The 22,254-nt window shown below is 51.7% G+C and overlaps 1 long non-coding RNA gene across 1 annotated transcript in view; it reads left to right on the top strand.

Moving 5' to 3' along the window:
- Window positions 1–437: 437 nt before the first annotated feature.
- LOC112934351 (uncharacterized) overlaps window positions 438–22,254 on the top strand; it is an 82,362-nt gene continuing 60,545 nt past the window's right edge. The window contains exon 1 of the long non-coding RNA XR_012001491.1: window positions 438–835. This is a non-coding gene — a long non-coding RNA (uncharacterized lncRNA). The remainder of the gene's footprint in view (window positions 836–22,254) is intronic.

Below are 22,254 nucleotides of genomic sequence, written 5' to 3'. Positions count from 1 at the left end.
GTCATTTGCCGGGCGTTCCGCTTTCTCCACTGTACCATGCTAATTTTTCGAGGGACAATTTTTCGACAATGAGTCCTCCAGCCCGAACAGAAACCCTTTATGGGGCCGGCCCCAGGGAGGCCGCGGCGCTGCCAAGGCAAACAAAGGCTCATTGCTGCTGCGGAACATGCCTGTGCCTTTCAGGCCAGTTCGCAGAGCGCGCCGCCTCCAGCCCGCGCCGAGGTAGCACCTGGTCCGCCGCCTCCTGGCGCCCGATCAAGATATCAATCACCGCGGGGCAGGGGGGCGCGGGCACGGAAGGCTCCAGAAGCCGCATGTGCAGGTAGCCGGGCGGCCAGGCGGCAGGGCTGCTTGGCAGGAGCGCAGGGGTCGGGGGGGGGGGGGACCAAGCCCCAAAGCTGAAGCACTTAATTAGGCTGATATCATCCCGCACAAATGTTCCTCCGAGAGGAAGGCTTCTGGGCACCAAAATTATTTTGTGATTAAAAGTGAAAACGAAGGAGAAATTATTCCGCCTTCTGAAGAGCTTGGAGGGGTGGGAGAGGCGGCAGGAGGCTCTGGGGCAGGGGATGAGCCTTGGTGCCTGGCCCCAGCCGAGCTCTCCACCCGCCGCCTGCCCCCGACCACCTTCGGTTTTCACGCTCGGCCTTTGCGCGCTGCCCAGGACCTGCACAGATTTTAAACAGTGCCAGGCAATGTCCGGATCCCGTCAGAGAAGTCGGATCTTTGATCGTCTCACCATGCCGGGGAGGCATAACGTGCTATCGTCACCCTATTTTGCAGATGAAGAGAATGAGCTCAGAGAGGTGGCATCTTGTCCAACGTCCTACAGCAGGTCAGTGGGGAGTGGGGAGTGGCATGACACCTGTCCTGCCAAAGGCTCTTGCTCCTGGGGACTGTGTTGCCAGGTGGATGGCTGACAGACAACCCTCTGTGCGCTCACCGTGGCCCAGGATGGGGGGACAGCATCCCAGCTTCAGAGAGGAGGATGCTGGGGTTGGGGCTTGTCTCAGGCCACGCCTCCTTAGTGAAGCCCTCAACCAATCCCCGTCCTTTTAGCCACATCCAGCACTAGCACAGGTGCCTCACCCAGGCAAGCCACAGACCCACGACTTCTATGGGGGCAGGTCCTAGGGGGCACCTCGACAGGCCTGGAGCCGATCTGGGTTCAGCCACTTCATCCCTGTGCAATCTCAAATGAACAGCTTAACCTCCTGTGTCGCATGTCCTCACTCCTCACTCTAATGTGGGACACTGGTAGTCTCTCTCACCTCTTGGTGCTCTTTAAGGATGGAATGAGCTTGTTGGGCATGTCCGGCTCAGCCCAGGGCTGGCCCATGGATGTGCTCTGAAAACTCTGTGCGTAGGGCTGCATCAGCCAGCAGGCCTTGGCAGTGTCACACTGAGCTCCTTCTAAAAAGTTGGTAAAGGCTGTGCCCAAACTTCTCAAGTGCCCTCTTGAGCACTAGAGGCGCCCAACAGGGGGCGCCCGACCTGATCTGGCCCTAGGGGGTTGAATTGTTAGATTGGATGCAGCAAAGAAAAAAGCAGACTCTGTGATGGGGAGGAGGGGAATGGCCTTCTCCGAAACAAGGGTACTCAAGGACGGACAGGCCTGTGCCATGTGTTAGCTTGCTGTGAAAAATTACTCCAAAATGTAGTGTCTTAAAGCAAAAATCAACATTGAATGTTGTTCACAGTTTCCGTGGGTTAGAAATTTGGCACTACCTTAGCTTGAGGTCTCTTGAGGGTTTATATCAAGATGTGGCTAGGACTAGGGTCACCTGAGAGCTCGAGAGGCTGGAAGATTGGCTCCAGTTGGGGCCTGCTGACCTCAGAAGCTGGCCTGTTAATTCAGCTTCGGGAATATTCCCAGGGGTCTCCGGATGGTGCCTGGCCTCCTAAAAGGGTGCAAGAGGACACTCTGTCTTCCCACCTAAGCTCTTTCCCCCAAGCTGATGAATTTGGGAGGTGGGAGGAGTTGTTTCTCCGCACACCCCCAGCCGGGTCATCTGGTCCCCATTCTCACTGCCTGAAGTGTCCATTCTCAACCAGGCACTAGGCCTCCATATCTCTCTCCCAAGCAGTCAATTAGCCAATGGAGGGGCCTGGGTACAGCCAGTGGGAAAGCATGGATTTCGTATGTCGGTCCAGCTGTGAGCCTCATATAAAGGCATTGAGGCTGAAACCAGCTTCATGGGATCTTTGGGAGAAGTCAGTGCCAGGAAGAGTCTGGCCAGCTTTAGTATGAAAGTATAGTGCTGGACAGTGTCGGGAAGGGTCAGAATCAGGCCTGCTCTGGAGACTCCGGCAGGAGGGGTCTTGGTCTTTCTCTTCAGCCAAGCCCATAAATGTAACTGATGCTCACTTTCAAATTCCTGTGGGAAAGAATTTGATTGGTCCAGCGTGGGTCAGGTGCATTCTCCAAGACCAGTCAGTACGGCTGGAAGAACATTTAATGCAGCCCCCGGAGGGGGTGCCGGTGGGTGTGCTCATGTGCATGTGTGCACACTCACTCGTGTGTGTACGAGTTTGTGGGTGTGTATGTGAATTCCCAAAGAAGTCTCCATAAGCTAGGTTTCCATCCCCCAAAACTGTCAACTAGAGCAGGGATAGCACCCTTTGTCTGCAAAGGGACAGATTTGGAATATCTTAGTTTTGCGGGCCCTATGATCTATGTTGGGATGACTCACCTCTGCTATTGCAGCACCGAAGCAGCTATAGGTAGGAGACATAGACCAAAAAGAATGAGCAAGACTATGTCCCAACAACACTTCCTTTCCAAAAAAGGCAGCAGCCAGATTTGTCCTGCAAGTCCTAGTTTAGCAATCCCTGAATTGATTGCTAAGATTGCTCCATGTTTGTTTTTAAAATTTCATTTCCTGTTTGTGGCGTATGTGGAGATGCATCCCCAGCCCCTACTCCCCTGGTCCCCTGTAAGGAAGGACTGGCCGTCCTGATGCAGGGACCGTGACCAGCTGACAGTTCAGGCACTTGTGTTCTCCAGAGTAGCCCTGGCTGCACAGAGCCGCCTCATCGGAGGTCATGGCTGTGCCAGGACAGCCAGCAACAGGTGCTTGGCTGGAGACAGAGCCTTGCTCGTTTTGGCCCAGAGCCCCCCCACTTGTTAGTCCAAGGCTTTGGGGCCCTTGGATCACAGTTCAACATCCACCTCTGTCCTGTCCCATTGTTCCACTCATATAGGCATTCCTTGGAGGAAAATTTTGTAAAAAAAACACCCTAAATTTGTAATATCACATGAGTGTGGTACAAGGTATAGCTGCTCTGAGGGGCCGGAGGAGAAAGAGGTCTCTGTAGGCTGAAGCAGTCAGGTCTGGCTTCCTGGAAGAGGTGGCAACGGGGTTGCCCTCAGAGGATTTGTTCATGAGTGAATTTGCTGAATGCTGCAGTGTGCAGGTGCCGAGCAGGGGGCTGGGTGGGGGAGTGGCCGTGTGCCAAGTGGGGTGACCACATGGGCAAAGACCAAGGTGGGGATTAGGGCTCACCTAAAGGAATGGGCTATTGAGTGCTCAGAAGGGAGGGAGGGCTGGTCTCTGGGCAGGGCACTGTGGGCTTTGTGCCAGAAGGGGCCTTAGTGATGGCTTTGCCCACTCTGGGCACTCTGCCTTTCTTCATGCCCGAGAGCCCTCTGTCTTTGAGTCTCCAGTTCTGAGAGCACTTCTAGACTTCTGGTTTTGTGTCACTGTGATGGTTTGGGAAAAGAACACAGGAAACCAAGTCCCAATTCCCTGACCCCCCAAATCAGTTGGTCAATATGTCACAGACTCTTCCACTGGGGCCTGCCAGGGGACCCAGCTGTGGCCATGCGTCCAACGGGGTCACAGTTCAGTGAGAGACACACCTGCCTACTTCCCAGGAATGCTGTCATAGGAGCCATGGCTGAGACCCAAACCAGGCGCCTGGGTACCAGAGCCTTCAGAAGGCTCAAGGGAGTGGGGAGTGATGTGGAAGCATGAGTGGGATTCCAGGAGGCAGATGGGGGAAGACTGGTCAGACATGGGCCCTGACAGGGAATGGGGAGGGCTTCTGGCTGGGAGTTGGAGGGAGGACTCTTGAGGGGACACCACGAGTGAGGCTGGAAGTGTAGGTGAGCATCAGGCCTGACTGAGTGAGGGTCCCCAGTTGTGTTCCTTGAAGAGCCTGGAGTGTCATAGCAACAGCTGGGGTTGTACTGAGGGTCAATAGGGAGATGCTAACTATTTTGTTATGTCCGTTTTATAAACAAGGCAAGTGAAGTCCAGGGGGCTGCATGGCCAGTCAGGGGCCAGGCCAGTTTGGCCTCCAGGTGTGATGTAGCTTGGGGCTCTCCAAGCACTGCCCTGCTGTCCCAGGGACAGGTTCATTCTGCCCTTGCCCCAAATCCTCTGGGCTCAGACCCTCCTGAAGGCTCAGGACATCTGCTTCCAAGATGGTCATACCCGTTGTGTGTCCATTTAATCACATACTGGCTCCGGTTGTACAGCCTGTGAGGGAGGAATTGGGAGAAGGGGGGTTGGGGACATTTGGCCATCATGAATCACTCACCAGAGAGTTACGAAGCGTAGGTATGTGACAGGCCATGGATCCCATGGTGAGGGAGGACAGACAGACACTTGGACCAAAAAGCCTCCCATGTAGGAGACCACTTGATCTTGATATTTCTCTTCCTAAAAATTAGCCAAAGGTAAGAGTTATACCTCAGCAGTGACGTCAGGAAGCCCTAGCATGTGCTGGGGGTGCCAGCAACACACAGAGGCATCTCCTTCCAAATGAGCAAAAATGGATTTAAAACTGAATTTAATACTCCAAACGAGGCATAATGCATCAGGGGAAAACCAGAACTTTGCCAGATGTCCGTACCCTGTTTCACTGCTTGTACTTAATAGTGCATTTGGGGGCGGGGGGAGGGCACCAAACGTTGCCAGGGCTCAGGGGCCTCTAAAGTGTTGATCTGCCCCGAGGAGGATCACGAAGATACAAGAGTCGTTGTGGAGAACTGTGTATACTAGGGAGAAATTAGAAACAATGCCGATGCCCAGCAGTAGGGGAGGGGTTCCCTGAGTCAGGGGATGTGGCATGGCTGTGCTCTGGCTGTTGGTAGAAAACCTGAGGAGTTTTCAGTGGCTTGGAGACATAGTAGCCTGCAGAGCTATCCCAGCTCAGCAGGTATCAAAACAAGGCTCAGTAGAATCCCCTCCCTCCCTCCCTCCCTCCCCCTCCCTTCCTCTCCTCTTCTCCTTTCTCCTTCTTCTTCTTCTTCTTCTTCTTCTTCTTCTTCTTCTTCTTCTTCTTCTTCTTCTTCTTCTTTCTTTTCTTCTTCCTCTCTTTCTCTTTCTTTCTTTCTTTCCTTCTTTCTGTATAAAGGCATAGAAAAGCCTGAAAGGAAGTATTTGGGATGGAAGAAATGTACATTTGTAGCTAGTGGAATTGGAATTACAGGTGTTATTTTATTTTATTTTATTTTATTTTATTTTATTTTATTTTATTTTATTATTTTTTGCTGTTAATGTGTTTTCCAACTTTTCCGTAATGAATATATATTACTTCGGTAATCAATGAAAAACTTTAGTGGTTCATGGAGAGCATTGGCCAGCCTTTGCTGAGCTCCCCAGGGCTATGCTGGGAGCAGCTGGAGTGGCTCAGGTAGGGTGCTGGCCTCTAGGAACTCCCAGCTTGGAGGCACCTCCAGCCTTGAAAATAGAACTGCCCAGAATCCTTTCTTTGACCAGCCCTTGGGGATGAGAGTTCCCATCAAAGGGGTGGTACTCCAAGCTACGAGGTGCCCTGCACAGAAACTGCCCGGGTTGGTTGTGAAGACAAACACACGGGGCTGCAGCCCCAGCTGGCAGCTTTCAACACCTGCTTCCCATCTGTTTACCTGCCCAGGGAAGCTCCAGGCACCATGCTGGGCCCACCCACAGACTGGGTCCACCCATCGGCACCCCTGCCGAGCTCGGCCCAGTGCTCAGGCTGAGGTCTGGATGACACGGAGTCCCTTGTGAACAGAGCAGGTGATGGCAGAGAAGCAGGTGGCCTGCCCAAGGCTTCAAGGCTGGGTGAGGGGAGCGCCCATTCTCTGCTGGTCACCAAACGTCATCCATCCTCGGAGCCTCGGAGTGTCTTGGAGAGGTGATGTGGACACCACCACGTTTAGTGCCAGCTGAGGGCCAGATGCCACCCTGGGGGCCCTGACTGGGGATTGTGACAGAACGCAGGCTAGTGTGCAAAAAAAGACATTTACAGAAGACTGGAGGAGCCCAGCCTCCTGGAAATTAGGGTAGGCTTCCCAGAAGAGGTGACATTTAGAGCTTGCAGGACTCTTGAGACTGTCAAAGCTGCCAGGATTGATGAGAGTGGAACAATGGCGGAATTGTTGGTACACTGTCTAAAGGGTAAAGGTAAGATTTAGGAGACGGTGGGAGGAGGGTAGACTTTCCAGAACACTACCTGTGTATGGGGCTTCCTGTCCTGCTCCTCAGAGCCTTGAGGACCTATCCTTTGCTCCCTGGGCCTTCTGGGCAAGAGGGTCTGCTCATGCATATCCGTCAGGGAAGGGACAGAGGCCCCCAGCTGACTGCTTATTCCTATGTCTGCCCTGGCTTCAGCCTGAAGTCCCTGGTGCAGGAAGACAGCAGAAAAAAGGGGCTACCTTTAATTCAAGGTAAAAGAATATTTAGGGCAGCCCAGTGGCTCAGTGGTTTAGTGCAGCCTTCGGCCCAGGGCCTGATCCTGGAGACCCAGGATCAAGTCCCACGTTGGGCTCCCTGCATGGAGCCTGCTTCTCCTTCTGTCTGTGTCTCTGCCTCTCTCTCTCTCTGCGTCTCTCATGAATAAATAAATAAAATCTTTCAAAAATAAATAAATAAAAGAATATTTATTGCATATCTGCTATCTGCCCATTGTTGTTGTAGGCAATGGGTAGAGTTAAGGGGATCATTTAATCAGATCATTTTAAACTCTCAGAAGATAGTGTAAAATCATGTGTACTCTGGGGATAGCTTACGTGTGTGTTGGGGGTCAGTGTCTGATACCTGTTATGAATAGCAGGGAAGGCTTCCTGAAAGAGGCGGGCTAGAAGATTAGGATGACTAGGAAAGGCAGGGGGAGGCATCACAAGGCAGGCAGGTAGGTGGATGCTGTGCGTGAGGCCAGGAGGCTGATGGTAGCAGGTGAGCGCAGGTCCTGCACAAAGCTATAGGTGCCCTGGGAAGGGCGAGAGCATTGGGGTCAGGCAGCTCTGCCCGTTATCAACTCTGTGATCTTGGGCAAGTTTCCAGGCATCTCTGAGCTACAGTTCACTTACCTGCCAAGAGAGTCTGGCATCCTGGACACATGGGGCTCCTAGCAGAGCCCTCACCCCACCGCCATGGGAACTTAGGGTGGAGGAGTCTGGAATTGGACTCCAAGACCTATAAGGAAGCAGCGAGTGGTGCCCTGAAATCAGTGCCCGTGGAGCGATGAATGATGAGTGTTGGTTGCTGTGTGCATCCAATGGCAGAACTTCCTAACACCTCTGGGACCATCATTTAGACAAGTCCATGCACACTGGCCATGGCCTTCCCCTTCCTTCTTCCCTCCTTCCCACCTGGTTCAGGGGAAGCCCCCCAGTCCCTTTGTCACTCACCATCCTGTCAGGATGCTGCTCTCTGTCTGAAGAGACCCCTGAGATGCCTCTTTCCTTGCAGAGGTTATTCCATTCAGACCACCAGGTGGGTCAGGATAGTCTTTTCTTTTGTGTTTGCTCTGGTGTAGGTGTTTTCCAGTTGGCACCTTGCTTTTCAATTTCCAGCTGATAAAATATTGTCTGAGTTTCCTTATCTGTAAAATAAGGATAGTAACACTAGTTTCAGTTATAGGGGCCCAAACATGGGTTCTCAGCAGTTTGCCATCCAGTGGGGGCTCTAGGGACACTTTATGCCTCTGTGGATGTGGAGTGGACTCCGGTTAGAGGCTGAGAGGGGAGGCAGGACCCCAGTACTTTGGTACCTAAGGAAAGGCACAGAAGATGTGAGCCCAGCAGACAGTCCAGGGGCTGGATGTGAGGCCAGGTGCAGTTGTGGGGGAGGTTACTCTGGGCTGCTGAGGAGGCACAGGGGACACCTCTAGCCCCCAGCATAGGTCCTGGCAAACTCACAGAGATGGGACAAGGAATCTTGATAAGGGTCCAAGCAGAGCACCTGGTGGGAATGTTGCTGAGTAAATGGGGTGATGGGGGCAGGTGGAGGCCCTGTAGGCATGTGGACTCAGAGCCACCCTGACTTTATCATTGATGCCAACATAATTTCACCAATGAGACTAGATAAGAGAGCTATGAGTTCATGTGCCTGCAAATGGTAGCTGTCCATTTCTTCTCCTCCTCCTCCTAATCCTCCTCCTCCTTCTCCTAATCCTCCTCCTTCTTCTTCTTTCTTCTTCTTTCTTCTTCTTCTTCTTCTTCTTCTTCTTCTTCTTCTTCTTCTTCTTCTTCTTCTTCTTCTTCTTCTTCTTCTTCTTCTTTCTTTCTTCTTCTTCTTCTTCCTTTTCCTCTTCCTCTTCTTCTTCTTCTTGTAGGCTCTACACCCAGCATGCAGTCCCATGAGGTGCTTGAACTTACAACCATGAGATCAAAATCCAGACCTGAGCTGAGATGGAGAATTGGACACTTAGCCAATTGAGCCACCCAGGTGCCCCAACTCCCATTTCTTAAAATCTACCTTGTTCTGGAAGGTGTGAAGTTTCTGGGACAGGGAAATTATTCCAGGCTTCACCAGAGGGTCTTGGGATAATGCTGGGCCCAATCTGGGACCATCAAGACAGTGGCCGACCTGACAGCATTGGCAACAGGGGCCTGAATGGCACAGAGGTCCTGGTCCCTGGGAAGGAAGGAGGTAAAGAGTTAGATGTGGGGAGACTTGCTGTTTTAGGGAAAACAAGGCTCTTCACCAGAGCTCACATGGGCCTGGGCCTGGCTGGATGAAGGGTTAAGGAAAAGAAGGTTCCACTCAACACTTACATGTTAGAACCAATGGGAATGTTTGGATCATTGGTCAACTCTTCCAGGAATCCAGTTCACAGAGGGCAGAGGACTAGCATAAGGCCACAGGGAAAGATGGGGAGAATGCGGTTAGGAGTGTGGTGGCTGGAGTTAAGCTGGGAATCATCCTCTGTTCCCTGATGATTCCTAATGGTGGCACTAAAAGGCTGTGGACTTGTCTGTGTGGTCACAAATGAGACTGGATGGGGAGGAGCCAGGAAGAAGAGGAGCCCCCTTCCCCTTTTACTTTCCAGGTAGGTGCTGGGGTCCTCCTCAATGTAGAGGATGTCTTCAGGGCACTGAGTCTATCCTGTTGCTGGGAAGCCAGCCCCCCAGACTTGTGCCCAGTGATGAGCTGCCAGCCCCTCCTTTCATGCCTTCCTCATGAGGGAGCCATGTTAGATATGGATCTGCCAGGCCCACTCAGGGCTTCAGATGACTACAGTCCCGCCGACATCTGGACTGGAGTCTCATTAAAGGACCTGAGCCAGAGCAGCCTGGCTTAGCCATTCTCGAATTCTCATCCCTCAGAAACCATGTGAGGTAATAAATGTTTATTGTTGTTTTAGCTACCAGGTTTGGTGGGACTTTGTTATGCAATAACAGAGACAATGTTAGACAAGCACAATGGCTAAGTGAACAGAGAGAGGGGGTGTGGTCCAACTGAGGCCAGAGAGGGGACAGGCTATGGCCAGGCAGGCCCTTGTAGGCCAGGGGAGGAGGATGGCCTCAAACCTAAAGCCCTGGGGAGCATCAGAGGTTGTCAAGCAGAGGTGTGACACAGTGCGTCTTCATGAAGGGCACTCTGGGATATGTGGGATGGACTGGGATCTGAGTAGGCACAAGGGAGTAGGTAGAGGCAGCAGTCAAGGGGCTCCTGCAACACTCAGGTGGGAGACCTGAGGACTGGCCAGGGAGGTGGCAGTGCAGGTAGAGAGAAGAAGATCTGAGAGAAATCTGGGGGTGAAGGAAGATGATAGAGCTTGGTAACTTGGAAGTGGGGAGTAAAGGGGAAGGAGAGTCAAGCTGATCCCTCCACTCCCACTCGGGGCAGCAGAGTAGCCAGGTGATACCACTGAGCAAGCCTGGGAGCCAGGTGGTGAAGCAGACCTCAGGGGATGATGACAAACTTAGGTGTCTGAAGGAGAGCCATTGAGAACCATCCAGGGGACAGGTGGTATGCAGATCTGGAGCCAAGGAAAGAAGACAGAGCTGGCTTATAGCTTTGAGATGCCTAGCAGCAAGAGTGGGAGAGTGTGCCCCATAACAGGCACAGACCAGAGAAGAGAGGGAAGCTGAGGGACCTAGGGAAAGCTTGAGCACTGGAGGCCTCATGGAACTAGGAAAGGGGTCTCTAGTGGGTTGGGGTAGGGGATGCCATGTTGGAGGTCACAGAGGGGGTGAGTAAATGAGGATTACCTTGAGTCCTCCACAGGCCTAGCAACCAGAGGGTGACAGGGAGCCTTGGCCAGACCATTTTGATGGATTGGGTGTGAGAACAGGAAAAAAATCAGACCAAGTGGTTTAAGAAGTGTATGGAAGGTGAGGAAGTAGATACCTGGGTGTAGCTACTCTGTCATGAAGGGAGGAGACACGGCAAGAGGTTTCCATTCTCACTACATGGGCCTCTCAGAAGGCTGCTTGAGTGTCCTCACAACATGGTAGCTGGCTTGCCCCAGAGGGAGCGATCTTGTCTCCAGACATTTGCACATGCTGTTCCCTTTCCCCAGAGTGAACTTTCTGTGCTTTCCCGACATCACCTAGCTAACTCCTGTTAGTCCTTCAGGTCTCTCTTGAAATGACACCTCCTAGGGAGGCTCCCCTAACCACCACAGTACTTGAATCCTCTTGTGTTAAGCTTCCCCATTATACCTCTTCTCATGCTAGGAATATGGACACGGATATACTCCCTACTAGAATACAAGACTCTCCTTTGTCAATTGCTATATTCCCAATATGAAACTGTGCTTGATGAGTGCATGAATGAGTGAAGGCAAAGGCCAAGCTGGCTGTGGAGAACTAGCTTTGCAGCTTGCCACTCAGCTCCTCTAGATTAAGCACTGTCCTTGCATTCATTAGAGGGCAGGGGACAGGTCTCTAAAAAGACAGCCTCACCTTCCTTCCCTACCAGGTGTGACTTTAACAACACTTTAATGGGAATTTGTTTTGCACAGAGCTCTGGTCTCAGGAGTATCCAGTCCAGCCCTTCTTATTATCTAAAAGGCTCAGAAACAGTGACAGGAACAGGACTGCACAGCATGTGGGGCCAGGAATCTGGTTCTCCTTAGTTTTCTTGTGGACATTTGGACAGGCAAGGACAACCTGGGCAAATGCTACCTGCTGGGCATGGAGGCTAGAGGCTATGAGCTGGGGAGACCTGGCCTCAGCTTGGCTGGAGGACTGGAAGGGGAGACAGTGAATCATCATGAGAGAGGTGAGCATGTGGCTCTCCTGTAGAGATCCCTTTATACTTTACTCTTATCTTTACCCCCAGCCAATGTTTCCTTCTATACATGAGGGTTTGAGTGCCCACGGCCATGGTCACTTGCTCATGATGATCTTCAAGTGCATTCTAAAGGGTGGCAAGATGTCATTGGGATGGTGGACTCACTTCCTCTGAATCCTACCAAACTCCCAGGCCTAGCCCAGAGTGGGTGCTGTGGAATAAATGAGTGAATCCATACATGGGTTATTATAGATGAAGAAAGGGAGACATTCTCAGATTGACATTTACAGATGGCTGAGCAAGTGGCTACCATGTCCCTGTGTACATGGCTCCATACTATTAATGACAAAGCTTCCTCCTCACATCATGACATGGGTAGCAATTCAGAAGGTCACATGGTCGGCCATATTCTCTCAATTCAAGAGTCAGTCACACACCACACACACACACACACACACACACACACAAAGAATCACACAGCTTAGTAGAACAGTTTCAGGTGTGGCTAGTCCATAATTAAGTGAGTGAGGTCATGAGTTGAATGCATGGCAATTGCACCAGGAGGGTATCGAAGCCAGAGCTTATCCATTCTAAGCAGGATGGCCTTGATGGGGCTCTGATAAGGCATGGCTTCCTCAAAATCCAGGCCCAAGAACAGATGACAGACCACTCAGGGGCCCTGTTCAGGAGAAAACTCCTGAACCCCACAAAGCAATAGCAGGAGACCTGTAAACAGTCAACAGGATCTACCATAAGGACTTCCACTTGGCCAACACAGAGAAGACAGCCAGAATATGGTGGGACAGGTAGAGTGTAGGCAGAGAACCATCTAGCCTCTCTGGACACCATCCCTTCAGAACAACCACTAAAAATGCTTTAGAAAAATATATACTCAAAAGCACTGCAGATAAGTCAAAGTGGAATTCTAAAAATGTTCAAGTAACCTAAAGGAAGGAAGGAAAAAAAAAACAGGGAAAAAAAAACCCAGTACAAACTAAAACAAAAAATAAAATGGCAAACTCAAGCCCTAAATATCAGCAGTTACATTAAACCTAAAAGATCTAAATATTACCAATTAACTGACAGAGATGGGCAGAGTTGATTATAAAACAGAACCCAACTATATGTGGCCTAGAAGAAATCCCCTTCGAATATAGCAATATAAGTAAGTCAAAAGTTAAAGGTTTGAAAAGGATGAATCATGAAAGTATTCATCAAAGGAAAGCAGAAATGGCTATATGAATATCAAAATAAACTTCAGAGCAAAGAAAGTTCTTGGAGACAAAGAGGGACATTATGTAACAATAAAAGAGTCAATCCATCAAGACGACATAGCAAACCTAAATATGGATGCACCAAACAACAGAGCTGCAAAATATGTGAGCTGACAAATGACAGAACTCAAAGAAGTAGATAAATCTACAAATGCCATTGGAGAGGCCAACACTCCTCTCTCAGCGGACACCTAGATAGCAAATCAGCAAAGATACAGAATGACTCAACACCATCAAGCACCAGGATCTGACTGAACACGCCACCCAACAAAGCAGAATACTCGCCCATTGAATATCTATTAATATAGATCATATCCTGGACCATAAGAAAGCCTCAGTAAGTTTAAAAGAATTCAAATCCTACAGAATATTTTCTCTGACCCGAGTGGAATCAAACTCGAAATAAAAAAATAATCCATGAGTCAGAAGGGAAGTTTTTAAAAAATCGTAAAACAAACAAACAAATGGTGGAGGGGGTGCCTGGCTGGCTTGTTCGATAGAGATTGTGACTCTTAATCTTGGGGTTGGGAGTTCAAGTCCTACGTTGGGTGTAAAGATTACTTTAAAAAAGTCTTTTTTTTAGAAAGGTGGGGGAAGTGTCAAGGTGGGAAGAAAAGTCCTGCATACCTAGCAAGATAATGGGGGCTCCACATCACAGCCAGAGTGGAAATCTAGGCTCTCAAATGGCTTTTGCTGGCAAGGGTGTGGTGGGGCTATTTTCTCCCGCTGTGGCATTTGACCAGAGTAGAATGGTTACTGACCGAAAGTCTTCTGTCTTAATAACCCCCCAACTACATGGTCAAATGATTTTCAGCAAAGATGCCAAGACCATTCAACAGGGAATAAATGATTTTTGACAAATAGTGTTGGGAAAATTGGATATCCAGATATGAAAGAGTGAAGTTGGAATCTTAACCCATACGCATAAACTAACTCCAAATGGATACCAAAGACCTAAGGATAAGGACTAAAACTATAAAACTCCTAGAGGAAAACATGGGGGAAATCTTCGTGACATTGGACTTATTTACCAATGGTTTCTCAGATATGATACCAGAAGCACTGGCAACAAAAGAGAAAATAGATAAATTGGAATTCATTGAAATGAAACACGACCTCAAAGGGCACGACCAACAGAATGATATGGAGGCGGCCCACACAATGGGAGGAGATATTTGCAAGTCACAGATCTGATGAGAGGTTCATATCCAGAATACATAAGAATACCTACAACTCAACAACAACAACAACAACAACAACAACAACAAACCACCTGATTTTTAAAAATGGGAAGAGGATTTGAAAGGGCGTATTTCCAAAGAAGACATACAAATAGCCAATAAAAACAAACTCCACAGCGCTCGTCCTCAGGGAAATGCAAATCAAAACCACAATGCGATACCATCTCGCACCTCTTAGGACAACTGCTATTAAAACAACAACAACAACAACCACAACCAGAAAACAAGCACTGGAGATGATGGGGAAACTGGAACTTTGTGCTTTGTTGGTGGGAATGTAAATGGTGCAGCTGCTCTGCTGCATCAGGTTTTCTCAAAAAATTAAATATAGAATTACCATAGGATCCAGCAATCTCACTTCTGGGGATGCACGTAAGAAAATTAAAAGCAGAGTCTTGAACACCAGTGTTCATAGCAGCATTATTTACAACAGCCCAAACACAGAGGAAACCCAAGTGTCCACTGATAGGTGTCTAGATGAAATGTGGTGCAGATACATGCAACGGGCTAGTGTTCAGCCTTAACAAGGAAGGACATTCTGGCACACGCTACGATGTGGTAAAGCCTTGAGGATGATATGCTAAGCGAGATAAACCATTTCTGGAGAAGGATGGTGGTGATGGTTGCACAACAGTGTGAATGTGCTTGATGCCACCAGACTACAAAAACAGTTAAGGTGGCTTATTTTGGGTTATGTATGTTTTACCACAGTTAAAAAAAAAAGTTTTCTCTCTTGCTATGCTGCCCCCCCCCCCCCAACTCCTGGTCTTGTGGTTAATGAGAGTAGGCTTTTGTTGGGACAATTTTTTGTTTGCGTGTGTGTGTGTCCATTGGTGTTGCTGAGTTGTTGACTCTTTTGGTTCAAATCTGGGCTCTATGAAGCAAAAGAAAAAAAAAAAAAAACACCCGGCCAATTCGCCACCATGTAGCACCTCGGGTCCCAGGGTCCTTAGCCAGCTGGCCTTCTCTCCACTCTTCAGAGTCCTCTTCTCTTTGTTCTCTCTGCAACGTTCAGGGTTTTTAGTTGTACTCAGAAGGTGGAATAGAAGAAAGAACATCTACTCCATCTTTCCAGAAACAGGAGTCTTGGTCTGCTGTATTCATGTCAGTTGCCCATGTAATGCTGAGGCTCACCAAGCATGGACTACTGAACTGGCATCGGAGTCCCAAGTAACCAAGGGCAAGGACTGGGTCTTCCTTGTTTGTGATGAATCTCTGAGCTGAGCACCGTTGATCCTGGTCAGTTCCCACGTGAGGCCCCACACCCCATTGGGTCTTCCATGCAGTCCCTGCCCAACCTCAGTGGCGCACGTCCTCAGTGATTCACTGGCCCATTCCCCTGGCCACTCATTTTCTAAGCTTTCTCTTGTTTTCCTCAAGCAAGAGTTCAGACTCACCCCTGAGGCTTCTGGAAGGTTCTTGAAAGCTCCTGAAAAGTCAAGCACACAGCAGCGAAGCCCCTTTTTCCTCCTTCACATAAAAGTCAGCCTCCCCAGGCCCTAGCCCTCTGTTGAGTCTTGCTCCTTTCTTCTGGGTCCTTTTGGGGCCTGTTCATGCTCCCACATTCCCCGATACACATATAATGGCATCTAGCAGGTGGAGAGCAAAACACTGGCCCACTGCTCCGGGTACAGTCCTTTCTGAAGCTCTGGGGAGGGAAGTGGTAGCTCTGTGGGTCTTTGGTGTTCCAGGCCGGTGTTCCTACAATTCCTCCCAGTTTTTCTTTTCTTTTCCTTTTTTTTTTTTTTTTTTTTTTCTAAACATTTTATTGATCTACTCATGAGAGTCAGAGAAATAGTCAGAAGCAGAAGCAGGCTCCCTGCCAGGAGCCTGATATGGGACTTGATCCCGGAACCCCAGGGTCACAACCTGAGCCAAAGGCATATGCTCAACCACTAAGCCACCCAGGTGCCCCCTCCCAGTTTTTCAAAGGACTGCTTGCCACCAATCCACAGAGGTGGAATGGAGGCTCAGGGAAGTTAAGTGACCTGCCTAAGGTCATGTGCTGGTGAGTGGCAAGGCCCGGACCAGGAGCCAGGTGGCCTGACTTTGAAGCCTAAGCACTTCTGACCTTGTCTTAAGGGACCCAAAAGCTCCCCAGGATTCTGAGTGTCAGACTATTATCTGCCCCCAAGGGCCACTCACAGAGCCAGACCTGACCTAAGTCCTCTTAGCTATAACCCCTGTTGTGTCCAGTTCAGGCAACAGGTAGGTACCATGTGACCTGAACTAGGAGGAAGAGGAGCAAGAAGATTGTTGACATCAGGTTTTCTGAGGGGCTCAGGAGTTGGAAACACCCAGTTGAGTTCAGAGTTAGAACCACCCTTTCCTCTACCAAGCAGTTAAGCTGCCTCAGAGAAAAATGGCTTCGTTGGGGCCTTGGATACCATTCCTGAGAGATGATGGTAGCAGATAATGTGCATTCAGCAAACCTCCTGTCTCTGCTGCCTGGCTGGCTTTGGATGTAGTCCAAGAACTGGTGTGCTGTTGGCCTCCTGTTCCAGCCCCAGCCAGTCCTGGCTGCCCTGGGTGAGGCTTTTAGCTGGGCCGGATTCTTGGGACCTGATTTAATACATACCGAGCTGTTTGGGTCTTCTGTGGAAAAAGAAAAACATTCCCTGGATTTCAGGAACAGTCATCATCCTAATGCTCCTAGCAAGCAGGACCGTGGCAGCCTCAGTGCAGCCAACTTTCCTTGTGGCCTCCCACGTTCCAGGCCACTTGGCAGTCTGTAGGCTGGGTCTGGGAGGTGAGCACTCGTTCTGCTCCACCCATTTTACAGACGGCAAAAGTAGAGGCAAAGAGCAACTTCCATGTAGCCCTGTTTTCAGGAAGTACTTCCCGAAAATTTAGGTCCTTCTCTTAGTGTGAACTGTGGACCTAGGAGAGTAGCCAGCACAGAGCTAGTCAGAGCTAGGCTAGGTACTCAACGACAAGTACCGGTGGAATGAATGAAGGTGGACTTGCTCGTTTCTTCATTGTGATGAGCTTCTATTTTTGATAGTAGCGAGGTGACGGTGTATGACTGGAGCCCTCAGTTCTTTCCAAGGCACTGCAGATACGAAAGAAGAAATAAGAGCCAGAGCAGCAAATAATTACTGTGGTACTGGGCACTGAGCTGAAAGCTTTCCTTAGAGACTCCTGGGTGGCTCAGTTCGTTAAGCGTCTGCCTTCGGCTCAGGTCATGATCCCAGGGTTCTGGAATTGAGCCCTATGTAAGGGCTCTCTGCTCAGGGGGGGCGCCTGCTTCTCCCTCTCCCTCTCCCTCTCCCTCTGCTTCTGCTATATCTCTATCAAATAAATAAATAAAATCTTAAAAAAAATAAAAACAAAAGCTTTCCTTGTGTCATCTCACTAGGACCCCACAGCAATCTTCTGCAGTGAATCTTATCATCCCCACTTTACAGATGAGGGAACTGAGGCACAGGAAAGGTAAATCCAATGGGGTGTGTCATTTAGCTGGTGGGCGGAGTCACTGGCTTGCAAATTCCAGGTGTGTGGTCTGACCCCAGGCGGCCCTCCCACTCCCCCGACATGCCTGCAACAGCAGCACAGCTGTCTGGCAACCAGAATCTGGCTGACAGATAGAAGCTGCAGGAAGACAGGCAAGCATCTAGTAAAGAAGCACTTTCCAGAAGTCAGAAATGTTGGGCTGTAGAATGAGCTGCCTTGTAAGGTGGTGGGCATCAATGTGGTGGAATGGTCCAGGAGGATCCAGGTCCCAGAAAAGTCTTGGGACCACGTTAAATCCAGTTGAATCCAATTAAAAACAGGAAAAAAAGGAAAAAAAAGGAAAGTGAGGAATGAGTGGCGTTTGCAGTATATCTCTGAGTATAGATGTGTTTCAACTGCAGCTAGAAACGTCTCTGGCACCTGCATCTGAGTCTCTCTCCAAATACTAGGACTCCTGAAACACCAGGGTCCTTGGGGGCAGGTTTTGACCTTGTTTCCACGACCTAAAAAGGGGAGAAGTATGGATGGGAGGCCTGGATTTGCACAAGCAAAAGACTCATTCCCTCAAATGTCCATCTGTATGGTGAGATGAGCCTCAGAGAAAGCAACTCACTAGCCCAGGGCCAAAAGGCTCACGCATAGCTCAGCTGGGGGACCTGGGAGGGACAGAGCCTGTTTGGAGGGGGCGGGGAGCTTGCCCTTATGCAGTCCCAGATAGCCTCGGAGGTGGGGCTGAGCTCCCTTCTGGTATCCCTTCTCCCTCCAGGTCACCAGGGACTGGCTCTGGACCCTGGAATAGGGTGGTGAGAACATCCTGGCCTCCAGTTTCTTTCTTTCTTTCTTTTTCTTAAGATTTTATTTATTTATTCATGAGAGACACACAGAAAGAGGCAGACACACAGACAGAGGGAGAAGCAGGCTCTCCCTGGGAGCCTGATGCGGGACTCCGTCCTGGGACCCAGGGATCACGACCTGAGCCAAAGGCAGATGCTCAACCACGGAGCCACCCAGGCATCCCTGGCCTCCAGTTTCTTTCCTGCTGGAGCATATTAGGCTCAGGTTTGGTTGAGAGTGGGTGCCTGGCTGGGAGTGGGGTGTTGAGCACACGTCTGGCCCATTGCTGCCCTCGAGAGACCAAGTCGAGGTCCAGGCGGCGCCTGGGCTCATCCTGGAGGCAGTTTTGTGGTTGGTAGACGCCTGCTCTGTCAGGCCAGGGCTCGGAGCCTTTTTCCACCCAGGCTTCTTTCAGCTCTTCCTGTACTTTAGGAGAATAATCAGATTATTCTATGCTGTGGCTCTGTCCCCTGCAGGCTGAAAGGTGACCTGGCATCTGGTCGACAGGGAGGATGAATCTTTTGGGATAGACCAACGGCAGAGGGGGCCTGGGTGGTGGGACCTAATGGTGGTGGCAGTATCGAGTATAGCCCAGTTCTTGCTCACTCAGGACCCTTCCATCCGGGAGACTCATGCAGGGTGGGGTGGAGGCCCCACGGGTATCATTTCACAGGCCAGGAAGCTGTGTGTCACTTGCCTGAGGTTGGGCTTCTGGCGAGTGACAGGCTGGGAACTAGACCTGGTCAGAGGGCTCGTAGGCCTGTGATCTTAACACCGCACGACAGTGCTCTCTTCCCATGGCAGGACACTGCCTGGAGCTTTGCCACTGGGCCCCGGGTACCTGCTCGCATTGCCTCACCGGCCCCCTGAGCATCAGAGGTGGGCATGGGGCTCAAGCAGCCCCCTCCTTCCCAGAAGGGCTGCTTACCTCTTCCATCTGCTCCTCCTAAGTGGAGGCCTGTGCCCTCCCCAGACATCCCTGCTGTCAGAGGGGAAGGGCCCATGGAGAGCACCTTATGTCTTGTTTGATGAACAAAACCCCTGCAGCCCAGAGAGGGCAAGTGGCTTGCCTGGGATCACAGAGCAAACTGGGGGCAGAGCTTGTCTGGAACTTGGGCATCCTGGCTCCCAGGCGTGCACACACACGTGCTTGTGAGCGGGGCCTCCACACTTCCCTTCTTCCAAAGATGTTAAATGTCAGTGGGACCAGGCACAACCAGGACCAGCCCTGTCCAGCTGTTTAAACATTCCAAGCACCTGTGAGACTGAAGTCTGTTGGTGGGGATGGAGATGGTTCCCAAGTGTCCCCCACTACCCACCAGAGGCACCAAGTCTAGAAATAATGTTCCACCAGTTCTCTGGCGTCCTGCTACCCCTAATCCGGAGAGTGAGGCGGCGATGAGAGCAGAGGTCTTGCTTTCCTTCCAGCGGACACCTGCTGGAATGCAGGGAGCACTCTTCTACTTTGGGGGGGAGGCCGCCACCAGCCTCAGTTTCCCCATCTGTGGCAGTGGCTCCGTGCCCGGCTTGCTGGACAGGCACGGAGAGGGGAGAGGGGAGAGGCCAGGGCAGAGAGCGCTGTGCAGGAAAGTCAGCAGTCGGGTCCGGGCCGGGCCCTCCGTCCCCACGGGGCCAGCCCGGGCCTCTCATTTCCTTTGAGCAGGCGCTGTCCCTGCGCCGGGAGCCAGCGACCTCAAAGGCGGCCGCCAAGGGGCCCTGACATCGCGGGGAACAATGTCGCCTGTTTACCTGACAGATTGTCCGCTTTCTTTTCATCTCCGAGGAAAAGGGCTCCCGCTGGGAGCCGCTAATCCCAGAGTAAACAGATGACCTCGTGGTGCTTTGCTTCCGGAGGTGGGGTGCGGAGCAAGCGCCCCGACTGTGCAAACAGATCCCGGAGGCGGCCAGCGCCTGCGGGGGCGGGGCCGGGGCGGCCGGGGGCGGGGCCTGGCCGGGGCGGGGGCGGGGCCGGGGCGGGGCCTGGCCGGGGCGGGGGCGGGGCCGGGGCGGGCGGGGGCGGGGCCTGGCCGGGGCGGGGCGGGGCCCTGCCCCCGCGCCCGCCCTCCCGCGCCCTTGGTGGTGTCGCCCTGGATGCCTAGAAGCTCAAAGGCAGGGGCAAGAAGAGGTCAAAGCCACTTTGCAGGGCCAAGGGCGGGGGAGGAGAGAAGGGGCCAGGCCGGGCAACGGGGAGGCGCGACCTTCACCTGGATCGACCCCTGCGGCCCGTCCCCAGCTCTTCCGTGGCGCTGCGTCCCCCCCCCCCCCCGCCCCCTTGCCGGCTGTGCGGCGGGCGCCTCTCTGAGCCTCAGTTTTCCCATCTGGAAAGCCGGGAGGAGGACCCCCGTCTCTCAGGGCTGTTGCAAAATAGGGCTGCGTGCTCTCAACAAGTGGTCGTGACTCATGATTAGAGCCGAGGAGGCCCGGGTCTGGAAGCTGGAAGCAGATGGCCGCGGAGTAGGGAGGGTCTTCGGGGAGGGGGCAGGCAGGGCCGGGACCAAGGCACTGGGCGGGGGGTGGGGGGTTAAAGAGCGCTTGCATGCGAGATAGCAAATAAGGCAGCCTCTGAAGTAACATCGCCCATTGTGGGGTTATCTCTGGGAGGGAGCCCAAATTCTTCCTTTTCCCAGGGGTGTGACCTTGGGAGAGCTATGTGGCCCCTCTGTCCTTCGGTTTCCTCCTTTAGGGACGGGGATGAGACGTCCTGTATCAAGGGGGATGAGAAGTCCTATATCAAAGGGCTCTCCCGAAATGCAAAGAGTCCGGTACATAATAGATACTAGTAAGTATTAGTTCCTAGGGCTGAGCATGGGCAGCCTCTTTGTTCCCCTGCTAGGAGGGGGGAGGGTGGGAATCTGGATGAGTCCAAGACACGGGAGCCCTGTCTCTCCTTCTGTGGCTGCTGCCAGAGGCAGCCCCATCTCTCGGTTGGCAGGGAGCTGGGCCCCCACACAAGATGAGCCCCGGTGCCCAGCGGGTGCCTTCCCACCCACCCTCTCCTTGGCTGCACCGCCGAGCCCTGTGCGTCTGGTCTCGGCCTTCAGGGCTCCATGACTCCGGCCCCTCTCTGGGGTAGAGAAGGTGACAGGTGCCTAGGTGAAGCAGGCCCCTGGTGCTTCCTAGGGCTCCTCAGCTTTCCTTTTTCAAGGGAAAGGACAAGAAGGAAAGGCAGAGAAGGGCTGTAATATTTGATGAACGTCTAAAGCAAGCTTGTAGGTATCAGAAATGCCTTTGGCTTCACGGAACAGCCACTTGCCGTAGCTTAAACAGTTCTATTTTTCTAACAAATTAATAATTCTGGACATGGGTGGTTGCAGGTCTTGGTCAGCGGCTGGTGATGCCAACAAGGCCTGGGCTCTTTCCACCTTTCCACACATCCGTGGCACATAAAAGCCTACTCATCACCTCAAGGAGACAAGATAGCTGCCTTGGCTCCATCAGGAAAGTGGAGGGTCTCCCAGGAGCTCCTTGCTGGCGTCTCATTGGCCAGGAGTGGGTCAAGTGGCCATCCCTGGAAGCAAGGGATGCTGGGAACCAATTTCCCCAGGGTACCTCCCCCACCTCCAGCAGGTGCTGGTGAGGGACGGTGAGCGGCCACGTGGGGAGAAGGGTCAGGTTGGCTGCGGGAGGAGGTAGCGCTCCTCACATCCCAGTCTTGCAGACGGCAAGCCCGTGCCAAGGGCAGAGAAATGCTTTACCCAATAAGCACTTTGATTGATTTACTTTGACATTCTGGGCCAGCAACCAAAGATGCAGAGATAAAAGCCACTCCCTTGCCTTTCAGAGACAGAAGGAGAATAATAATAGTAATAGTAACAGTATAATAGCTGAAATTCACTGACCATGGACCAAGTGCCAAGTGCTTGCTGGGCACTTTCTGGCCTTTCCCTTGTGTCTTGCTCACTCCCACCCCCGGCAACAGGCATGATTCCACCTGCCGTGGAGAAACCAGCAAGGCCCACAGCACGCAGGCAAGACTTCCCCCCAACAGTGCAC

This window comes from Vulpes vulpes, chromosome 5, assembly GCF_048418805.1.
Source record: "Vulpes vulpes isolate BD-2025 chromosome 5, VulVul3, whole genome shotgun sequence".
NCBI classification, from domain to species: Eukaryota; Metazoa; Chordata; class Mammalia; order Carnivora; family Canidae; genus Vulpes; species Vulpes vulpes.
Note: the sequence above shows the minus strand (reverse complement) of the source record. Positions and strands in the feature narration are given on the sequence as shown.